The following is an 11,675-nucleotide window of genomic DNA, read 5'->3' as shown; positions in this document are numbered from 1 at the left end:
AGTCTAGCGTCCACACGGAGACAGACGGACGGACAGACAGACACACGGAAAAAAAACATGTTCCTTCGCAGTGTGCAGGTCGGAACTTGGTTGGACAGCGCATTCGTGCACGACAGACAGACACATAATCCCTGGTGGGCAGTGTGGAACCTGCTGTTCCTCTCCCTGTGTACAAGATCACGTGACTTGAGGTAGCCAGGCAGCCAGCCAGGCAGACAGCCCCCTTCACTATCGGCCCCTCCCCCTCCCTCAGGCCCCTCCCCTGACCCCCCCCTCAGGCCCCTCCCCTGCCCCCCCGTCCCTTAGGCCCCTCCCCTGACCCCCCCATATCCTTAGGCCCCTCCCCTGACCCCCCCTCCCTTAGGCCCCTCCCCTGACCCCCCCTCCCTTAGGCCCCTCCCCTGACCCCCCGTCCCTTAGGCCCCTCCCCTGACCCCCCCCATATCTTTAGGCCCCTCCCCTGACCCCCCCCCCCCTCAGGCCCCTCCTCTGACCCCCCCCTTCCTTAGGCCCCTCCCCTCTCCGTACCCGGCAGTAGGTCTCCACCAATCAGAGAGCTGTCTATATTATATATTTATTTATCCACGGCAGACAGACAGACAAATAATCCCTGGTGGGCAGCAGTGTGGTACATTGTTCCTACCTGTAAAAAGTGTCGTTTATAGGTAAGAAAATAAAAACGATGACGAGACTCAACGAGGAACACGGGATTTATTCGGTTCACGAGTCAACGGATATAACTTCAAAACCCTTTTGTGGGTCGTCGTTCTCTTGAGGCGGCGTTGCCGCGGGATTACTTCCAAATCGACGGGCGACACCCAAAGCAGAGCGAGCAGCTTGAGTAGCCCACTTCAGCTGTGTGTCTGTGTGTGTCTGTGTGTGTGTGTGTGTCTGTGAGTGTGTCTGTGTGTGTCTATGTGTCTGTGTGTGTCTGTGTGTGTCACTGAGTCTGTGTGTGTGTCTGTGTGTCTCTGTGTGTGTCTATGTGTCTCTGTGTGTGTCTGTGTGTGTGTCTCTGTGTGTGTCTGTGTGTCTATGTGTGTGTCTCTGTGTATGTCTGTGTGTGTCTCCGTGTGTGTCTATGTGTCTGTGAGTGTGTCTGTGTGTGTGTCTGTGTGTGTCTGTGTGTGTGTCACTGAGTCTGTGTGTGTGTCACTGAGTCTGTGTGTGTGTCACTGAGTCTGTGTGTGTGCCTGTGTGTGTGTCACTGAGTCTGTGTGTGTGTCTGTGTGTGTGTCACTGAGTCTGTGTGTGTGTCTGTGTGTGTGTCTGTGTGTGTGTCACTGTGTCTGTGTGTCTGTGTGCGTGTCACTGAGTCTGTGTGTTTGTCACTGAGTCTGTGTGTGTGTCTGTGTGTGAGTCTGTGTGTGTGTCACTGTGTCTGTGTGTGTGTCTGTGTGTGTGTCACTGAGTGACACACACACAGACACACACAGACACACACAGCGACACACACAGCGACACGGAGCGATAGTGTAGCGGTTAGCGCGCTGCGCTATGAACCCGGTGACCCGAGTTCGATTCCCGCTCACGGCCAACACCAGTGACGATTATCTGAACCGGTCCTGGGCCTCCCCTAGGTCGACTCAGCCTCAAATGAGTACCTGGTGCGGTGTGTAAACATCACCACTAGGGAGACAAAGGCGGTCGGGCGTGGTGCTGGCCACCCACCCCCTCGTGTGCCGTGCTGGCCTTCATAGGTGCTCGCTAACAGCACTTGCCCCTACAGTCTGTTAAGGCTATATGGGGGATCTTTGTTGTCACTGAGTCTGTGTGTGTGTCACTGAGTCTGTGTGTGTCTGTGTGTCTGTGTGTGTGTCTGTGTGTGTGTCACTGAGTCTGTGTGTGTGTCACTGAGTCTGTGTGTGTGTACGTGTGTGTGTCTGTGTGTGTGTCACTGAGTCTGTGTGTGTCTGTGTGTGTGTCTGTGTGTGTCTGTGTGTGTGTCACTGAGTCTGTGTGTGTCTGTGTGTGTGTCACTGAGTCTGTGTGTGTCTGTGTGTGTCTGTGTGTGTGTCTGTGTGTGTGTCTGTGTGTGTGTCTGTGTGTGTGTCTGTGTGTGTGTCTGTGTGTGTCACCGAGTCTGTGTGTGTGTGTCTGTGTGTGTGTCACTGAGTCTGTGTGTTTGGGAAGTTGTCGTCATTGTCGCTGTCTTCGGAGGACGAGTACGGATCCAGAAACAATCTCTGCACACACACATGTACACACACACACACACGTAAACACACACACGTACACACACACACGTTCACACACACACGTACACACACACGTACACACGCACACGTACACACGCACACTAACACACACACACGTACACACACACACGTTCACACACACGTACACACACACACACGTACACACACGTACACACACACACGTACACACACACACGTACACACGCACACGTACACACGCACACTAACACACACACACGTACACACACACACGTTCACACACACGTACACACACACACGTACACACACACGTACCACACACGTACACACACACACGTTCACACACACACACGTACACACGCACACACGCACACGTTCACACGTACACACACACACGTACACACACACACGTACACACACACGTACACACACACACGTACACACACACGTTCACACACACACGTACACACACACACGTACACACACACACGTACACACACGTACATACACACACGTTCACACACACACGTACACACACGTACACACACACACATACACACCACGTACACACACACACGTACACACACACACGTACACACACACACGTTCACACACACACGTACACACACACACGTTCACACACACACACACGTTCACACACACACGTACACACACACACGTACACACACACACACGTTCACACGCACACGTACACACGCACACGTACACATGCACACGTTCACACACACACGTACACACACACACACGCTCACACACACACACGTACACACACACACGTTCACACACACACGTACACACACACACGTACGCACACACACGTACGCACACACACGTACGCACACACACGTACGCACACACACGTACACACACACGTTCACACACACGTTCACACACCTTACACACACACACGTTCACACACACACGTACACACACACACGTACACACACACACGTTCGCACACACACGTACGCACACACACGTACACACACACGTTCACACACACACGTTCACACACACTTACACAACAACAACAACCGCCATTCGCCACTAATTGGCGGTGACGTCACCACGACGCTTGTGCCAGGCCAAGTGCACCTTGAGGCCATGTGAAGTGTCGAACGCCCGCTGACAGGAGGTCACGGGTGCCACGGGTCGACTGACCAAGATGACCGAGATGACTGGCTGATGCACCACCTGTGCCTCCTATTGTACCAACTTGCTGTGCTTTAGCCACCCGGCGCTCCGCTCATTGTTGTGAGCGTCGCTCCTCCGCCCTCCTTTGATGTTGGAGGGCGACTGCCTCCAACTGCCCAGTAGCGTCCTTCACGAGCCTCCTCCACTAAGGCCGATCTTGACACCTGGTACCAGTCATCGGCAAGTCCACTCAGCTCCACGTCCTCCTGCACCACATCACTCCATCTCTTCTCTAGCCCGTGCCGCGCCCGTTTAGCCCCCTCGATCCGGCTGAACAAAAGCTGTTTAGGCATGCGGTGGCTGGGCATGCGGGCTACATGACCCAGCCAACGCAGCCTTGCCTGCCGGAGGAGCTCACCGATGGGACTTTGCCCAGATCTTTCAAGGATTTGTGAGCTCCTCACACAATCCAGCCTGGTTAAACCCAAGATGGATCGTAGGCAGGCCAGCCTAAATGTTTTCAACCGGCGAAGATGCTCCATTAGGGGGGTCCACGTTTCGCAAGCGTAGAGAAGGGAGGGAATGACCGTGGCCCAGAAGACCTGAAGCTTCGTGCGGAGCGACAGACCAGGTAGCTTCCACACAGCGTTACGCAACCGATGAAAAGATATTGCCGCTCGACTGATTCGGAGTGAGACCTCTGCTGACAAACTGGAGCCGGTCATAAGCACACTGCCCAGGTATGGGAAACTCTCCACTCTCTCCACAACTGCCCCATCACCAATTGGGAGTTGTTGGGGTGGAGTGTCCGATGGTACAAAATACCCAGGCAGGTGCTTAGTTTTGGTGGGGCTGATGGTAAGGCCCCACCTCTTAGTGGCACGCTCCAGTCTCAGCAGCAGCGTCTCCAACTCCTCTTCTGAATGAGCAGCTATTACCAAATCATCGGCATACATAACGTGGTTGACCAATAGGGAGCCATCCCTTGATCGCACCCGGGCGTCGATCAGCCTCCCATTATATCTGTACCAAATGGAAATTCCCCCAGTACAGCTATTGAAGGCGTCACGAACTACGCAGTCGAAATAGATGTTAAATAATGTGGGAGCCAGAGGACATCCCTGTCGCACCCCAAGGTGTACAGAGAAAGGCTCCGACTCCCGGCCACGTAGTTTTACCCGGGCCCGCTCACCATCATGAAGGTCCTTAATGATCGTGAGCAGAGGGTCAGGGACTCCGAAAGCATGAAGACCAACCCAGAGCCCAGGCCTACTGATGGTATCATAGGCCTTGACCAAGTCAATAAAATAGAGATGTAGGTCTTGTTGGAATTCCCTACACCTCTGCTGTAGCAGACGGACAGAAAATATGGCATCTATACAGGACCGCCCTTTCCTGAAACCGCATTGGGGTTCCGCAAGCCTCTCCTCAGCGTGCCTAGCAAGGCGATGTTGAATAATCCTTGCCAGGATCTTTCCCGGCACACTGAGGAGTGAGATGCCCCTGTAGTTGTTACAGTCTGTGCGGTCTCCCTTCTTAAAGAGGGGGACCACCAGGGCATCCTTCCAATCCTGCGGAGCCCGTCCAGCGGTCCAGACTGTTGTTATGATGTCATATAGGGCAATCTGTGCACAAGCACCACCCTCCCACAGCATTTCGCTTGGGAGATCATCTCTGCCCGGTGCCTTTCCTGGTCTCAGGCTCTGGATTGCCTTCAGTACTTCCTCAACGGATGGCACCTCAGTCAGCCACTCACAGGGGGTGACTTCTTCTTCCAATATTTGAGGCACCGAAGCCTCAGCAGGGTTATCCCCACTTTGTGCCATGATATTTTTCTGGCTGAGAGATTTTCCCTCCCCCAGGAGCTCAGAGAAATGCTCAGCAAATCTGCAAACCTGTTCCTGGGGGTCGGAGATTGGATCACCGTTTTTTCCCCTAATGATGGTAATAGGTGTGGCGCTGCAGGTTACTTTTTTGATGGAGTTAAATAGTGATTTGTGATCGCAGGCCACTGAGGCAGATTCCATCTCCTCAGCAACCCGCGACCACCACCCTTCCTTGCAGCGCCTTACGGCTCTCCGAACCTCCAAGCGAAGGCTGCGGTAAACCTCCTCATTCTCTGACGTGGGATGCTGTAGGCGATGAGAGTGGGCCTGTCGCTTTTTCTCAATTAACCTGAACACCTCCTCTGTCAGCCAGGGTTTCTGGGGAGGTCTGGACCGCCATTGCAGCTGCATGAGTCACAGTCTTAAACCTCGCCCATTTACCCTCGACATCAGGTGGAGTGGGGGACGATGCCAACCCCAGCTGCAAGCGATGATGAAATTCTCTCTTGCAACTTTCATCAGCTAACTGAGACCAGGCCACTTTTGGTTGGAATGGGATCCTGGGTGTACACCCACCACCGGAGTGGATAAATGGCAGGCGCATCTTACAGATGACTAGTCGATGGTCAGAGGGCAGATCAGCTCCACGGTAGGTCCTGGTGTCAAGGACATGGGCTCGCATCCGCTGGTCCGTCACTATGTAGTCCAGCAGATGTTCTTGCTTGGACCCGGCATGCATCCATGATGTTGTGTGGATGCGCCGATGCCGGAAGAGCGTGTTGGTAATTACAAGCCCATGGGCTGCACAAAAATCTAGCAGCCTCCTACCATTGTTATTGAGCTGATCTGGCCCATGCCTTCCAATCACTCCAGACCAGGTGCCAGCATCATGACCAACTCGGGCATTGAAGTCCCGAGTGGCCACTTTAGCCAGCACCTGTGACAGGAGGTCATAGAAAGCGTCTGACTCATCGGCTTTGCCTGCATCCCTCCACGGATGTTCGTCTTCGGTGGGGGCATAAGTAACCACGACCACCACTCCTCGCCTCCGGTTGATGGGACGGCGAGCCCAAAGTATCCTGGGGCTTACAGCTTCCCACACCTCCCACGCCCCCTTCATTCTTTTGTTCAGAAGAAGAGCCACACCCTGTTGTTTGGCAGTCTCCTGCCCCGAGTAGAGGACTGCCCACCCCTCAAGAGCCAGAACCGGTCCACCGGACCTCCTGAATGCCACAGAGATCCAGGCGGGTACCGGTCCAGCTCCCGACAAAGGAGTGGCAGCCTCTCCTCCGCAGTGAGCGTTCGAACATTCCACGTGGCCAACCGCAATGGTTTTTCGTTGTTTCTGGAGGAGCCCCGAGGGTGAAGATTCAATCTCCTGGCTCCGCCAAATGGGGTTTGGCCAGGAGACGTCATAAAAGCCTGACCCCCCGGGGCCTCCGGCACAAGCTTATTAGTTACAGGTTTATGTTTAATTCGTGGTTTCGTGGTAATTAATAGAAGGTGGAGGGGTTACCAGCCCCTCGCAGCCGTCCAGAGCCCCCGTTTAGCCACTGTGGTGGTCACAGATGCCATGAGGGGAGAGGCCAATGGGCATTGGCCCTCCCCCCACAGCACTGCCCACGACAGTGTTGCCCGCCTGGCACACACGTTCACACACACGTACACACACACGTACACACACACGTACACACACACGTACACACACACACACGTACGCACACACGTACACACACGTACGCACACACGTACACACACACGTACACACACGTACACACACACACGTACGCACACACACACGTACACACACACGTACACACACACACGTACGCACACACCGACCTTTGAGCTGGACAGTGTCCGCGAACTGCGTCTTTTTTTCTCGTACCACACTCCTTGGTTGAAGACGGGGCTGTGGGTAACCACATTGACAGCACTCACCCACAGCGGCACTCACCACGCAGACACCCATAGACATCACCACACAGACACCCATAGACATCACCACACAGACACCCATAGACATCATCACCACGCAGACACCCATAGACATCACCACACAGACACCCATAGATTCACCACACAGAGACAGATGTGTCATAAATCCGCTCCGGACGATATCGTGTCTTTTGTCTGGTCTGTATTTGTTCTCCATGTACACAGCTCCCTCACACGCCGGGTTCCTTTTCCCCCGTTACTCCAGTGTGGCGTTCGCTCGCTCGCTCCCTCACACCTCTCCACCAGAGGTTGCAACCGGGTATCCGATACCCGGCTACCCGTACCCGGCCGGGTACGGGTAGCCGTTTGCGACCCTGGTGCGGCCGGGGTACGGGTAGGCCGTGAGTCACTGGTGAGTAACCATTTGTCACTCATTTCGGGTAGGGTACGGGTAGGGAACGGGTACCCGTACCCAGCCGGGTACAGGTAGGGTACGGGTATCGGGTATAGGTAGGGTACGGGTACAGGTAGGCCGTGAGTCACCGGTGAGTAACCGTTTGTCACTCGTTTCGGGTAGGGTACGGGTAGGGAACGGGTACCCGTACCCAGCTGGGTACGGGTAGGGTACGGGTACGGCCGGGTACGGGTACCCGTTTACGACCCTGGTGCGGCCGGGTACGGGTGTCGGGTACGGGTAATCGGGTACAGGGGGTAAGGAATCAAAACCCGTTTGCGACCTCTGCTCTCCACACTGACCACGAGCTTGTGTCTCTCTACCCCTTACAACCACGTGGCCCACGTGATGCCACCCATCCAATCAGCAGCCTCACCCCTGGAACCTTCTAGATGTTGCTGTGCAGCCCCAGGGCCACGCCTCTGGCTCGACATCCCATTGGCTGCGGGCTGAGGCCGGCAGAGCCAATCACCATCGCCCAGTTATCCCCCCCCCCCAGACACACACACACAATATGCATCTTCATATTACACGTGTATGTTTATGTGTGTATGTATATGTGTGTGTATGTGTGTGCATGTATATGTGTGTATGTGTATGTATATGTGTGTGTATGTATATGTGTGTGTATGTGTGTGTATGTGTAGGGATTATTACGGGAGAAACGGCGGACAACAAACACAGGGGTGTTGGCACTCACATACACGGGTGGTCACACCGACGTCCGCATCCGTTATTGCCCACGCCCCCAGCCCTCGGAGGTGATCCCTATAAAAGGGTGGAGACCCAAAGAGCTCGAGGCAGTTCGACACGAAGCTGACCAGTGAAGATCCAAGACTCGGAGATTAGGCCCTGGGACTCCCCGGTCTCGCCGTCCTTATAAGGGCCGAGCCGGGTAAGCCAGCGGCGCGGCCCAAAAGCTTCCAGACCGCTGCCCTTATCAGGGCAAGGCTGGTTAGCTGGTGCCGAGATCTGTGCTTGCCAGGGCCAGATCAGTCAGCCTCCCGTAGCCCAGTAGAGGAGGACTGGGGAACAGGACAGGGGGCTTAGTACTAGGGTGGGTTTCCCATAGTACGGGTGAAGGGGTCGATACCCCTTCAACTATTGTGCCTGTCCCTGGGTTAATAAACAGAGTGTGCCTCAACTTCGACATCGTCTCCTCGAACTTACTACATATGTGTGTGTATGTATATGTGTGTGTATGTGAATGGGGAGCGGTAGTGTAGCGGTTAGCGCTACGCTGCGCTATGAACCCGGCGACCCGGGTTCGATTCCCGCTCACGGCCAACACCAGTGACGATTATCTGAACCGGTCCTGGGCCCTCCCGTAGGTCGACTCAGCCTGAAATGAGTCCCTGGTGCGGTGTGTAAACATCGCCACTGGGGAGACAAAGGCGGTCGTGGCGTGGTGCTGGCCACACACCCCCTCGTGTGCCGTGCCGGCCTTCATAGGTGCTCGCTAACAGCACTTGCCCCTACAGTCTGTTAAGGCTATACGGAGGATCTTTGTCTTGTGTATGTGTAATGGCAGGGTGACACCTGAGGGGTTACTGCGGTTTATAGCTGCATGACGTAACGCCTCATCGTGAAGGGGCGCATCTTGGGTCGAAGATGAAGGGCTGAGTCAGTCGAGAAGCTGATGTCGAGGGTAAATGGGCGAGGTTTAGGACTGTGACTCACGCAGCTGCAATGGCTGCTTGGGTATGCGGTCCAGACCTCCCCAGAGACCCTGGCTGACAGAGGAGGTGTTCAGGATAGTTGAGAAAAAAGCGACAGGCCCACTCTCATCAGCTAACAACATCCCACGTCGGAGAATGAGGCTTCGCTCGGAGGTTCGGAGAGGCGTGAGGCGCTTGCAAGGATGGGTGGTGGTCGCGGATCACAATTTCCTATTTAACTCCATCAAAAAGTAACCTGCAGCGCCACACCTATTACCATCATTAGGGGAAAAAACGGTGATCCAATCTCCGACCCCCAGGGAACAGGTTTGCAGATTTTGCTGAGCTTTCTCTGAGGCTCCTGGGGGAGGGAAAATCTCCTCAGCCAGGAAAAATATCATGGCACAAAGTGGGGATACCCTGCTGAGGCTTCGGTGCCTCAATATTGGAAGAAGAAGTCACCCCCTGTGAGTGGCTGACTGAGGTGCCATCCGTTGAGGAAGTACTGAAGGCAATCCAGAGCTGAGACCAGGAAAGGCAACCGGGCAGATGATCTCCCAAGCGACAATGCTGTGTGGAGGGTGGTGCTTGTGCACAGATTGCCCTATATGACATCATAACAACAGTCTGGACCGCTGGACGGGCTCCGCAGGATTGGAAGGATGCCCTGGTGGTCCCCCTCTTTAAGAAGGGACCGCACAGACTGTAACAACTACAGGGGCATCTCACTCCTCAGTGTGCCGGGAAAGATCCTGGCAAGGATTATTCAACATCGCCTTGCTAGGCACGCTGAGAGAGGCTTGCGGAACCCAATGCGGTTTCGGAAAGGGCGGTCCTGTATAGATGCCATATTTTCTGTCCGTCTGCTACAGCAGAGGTGTAGGGAATTCCAACAAGAACTACATCTCTATTTTATTGACTTGGTCAAGGCCTATGATTACCATCAGTAGGCCGGGGCTCTGGGTTGGTCTTCATGCTTTCGGAGTCCCTGACCCTCTGCTCACGATTCATTAAGGACCTTCATGATGGTGAGCGGGCCCGGGTAAAACTACGTGGCCGGGAGTCGGAGCCTTTCTCTGTACACCTTGGGGTGCGACAGGATGTCCTCGGCTCCCACATTATTAACATCTATTTTGACCACGTAGTTCGTGAAGCCTTCAATAGCTGTACCAGGGGAATTTCCATTTGGTACAGATATACTGAGAGGCTGATACGATGCCCGGGTGCGGTCAAGGGATGGCTCCCTATTGGTCAACCACGTTATGTATCCGATGATTTGGTAATGTGCTCATTCAGAGGAGGAGTTGGAGACGTGCTGCTGAAAACTGGAGTGTGCCACTAAGAGGTGGGGCCTTACCATCACCCCACCAAAACTAAGCACTTGCCTTGGTATTTGTGTACCATCGGACACTCCACCCCCCAACTCCTAATCGGTGATGGGGAAGTTGTGAAGAGAGTGGAGAGTTTCCCATACCGGGCAGTGTGCTTATGACCGTTCTGGTTTAACAGCAGAGGTCTCATCCGAATCAGTCGAAGGCATGTATCTTTTTCGGTTGCGTAACGCTATGTGGAAGCTTCAGGTCTTCTCGGCCACGGTCATTCCCTCCTTCTCACGCTTGCGAAACGTGCACTCCCCTAATGGAACATCTTCGCCGGTACCCAGATATTTCAAGGATCACAAATCCTTGAAAGATCTGGGCAAAGTCCCATCGGTGAGCACCTCCAGCAGGCAAGGCTGCGTTGGTGGTCATGTAGCCGCATGGCCAGCCACCGCAGGCTAAACAGCTTCTTGTTCGGCCGGAACAAGGGGCGAAACTGGCGCGGCAGGGTTATAGAAGAGATGGTGTGATTTGGTACAGGAGGACGTGGAGCTGAGTGGACTTGCCGATGACTGGTACCAGCAGTGTCAAGATCAGCCTTGTGAGCGACGCTCACAACAACGAGTGGAGTGCTGGGTGGCTAAAGCCACAGCAAGTTGGCACAGTAGGGGGCACAGGTGGTGCATCAGCCAGTCGTCTCGGTCATCACAGTCAGTCGACCCGTGGCACCTGCTGGGTCTGCCCCGTGACCTCCTGCCCAGCGGGGTGTTCGACACTTCACGTGGTAGCCTCAAGGTGCACATGGCCTGGCACAAGCGTCGTGGTGAGTCACCGCCACTTAGTGGCGAATGGCGGTTTGTGTGTTGTTGTTGTATATATGTATGTGTATGTGGTGTGGTATGTGTGTATGTGTGTAGTATGTGTGTGTATGTGTGTGTATGTATATATATGTATGTGTATGTAGTGTGTGTATGTATGTGTTATGTTATGTATATGTATGTATATATGTGTGGTTGTATGTGTTTGGTATGTATAATATGTGTATGTAATATGTATAAGTGTGTGTACCTCTTTCTCTCCTGCTCCGTGGGCTGACCTCGCCCCGTGAGGCTCCGCTGGCGCTTGAGGACGACGTGGGAGGAGGAGGA

At 54.3% G+C, this 11,675-nt stretch overlaps 1 long non-coding RNA gene across 1 annotated transcript; it reads right to left on the bottom strand.

Moving 5' to 3' along the window:
* Positions 1–1,400: 1,400 nt before the first annotated feature.
* LOC133362402 (uncharacterized) lies at positions 1,401–11,617 on the bottom strand. The gene is made up of 3 exons (XR_009757495.1): positions 11,596–11,617; positions 7,001–7,070; positions 1,401–2,186 (listed from the first exon to the last, which is right to left on the bottom strand). It is a non-coding gene; the product is annotated as an uncharacterized LOC133362402 (long non-coding RNA).
* Positions 11,618–11,675: the final 58 nt, after the last annotated feature.

The sequence above is a fragment of the Lethenteron reissneri genome, unplaced genomic scaffold (genome assembly GCF_015708825.2).
Source record: "Lethenteron reissneri isolate LAM-NWPU_2019-01 unplaced genomic scaffold, ASM1570882v1 scaffold_1464, whole genome shotgun sequence".
Lineage (NCBI taxonomy): Eukaryota > Metazoa > Chordata > Hyperoartia > Petromyzontiformes > Petromyzontidae > Lethenteron > Lethenteron reissneri.
The sequence above is the reverse complement of the archived record's forward strand: the minus strand, read 5'-3'. Positions and strand labels throughout refer to the sequence as shown.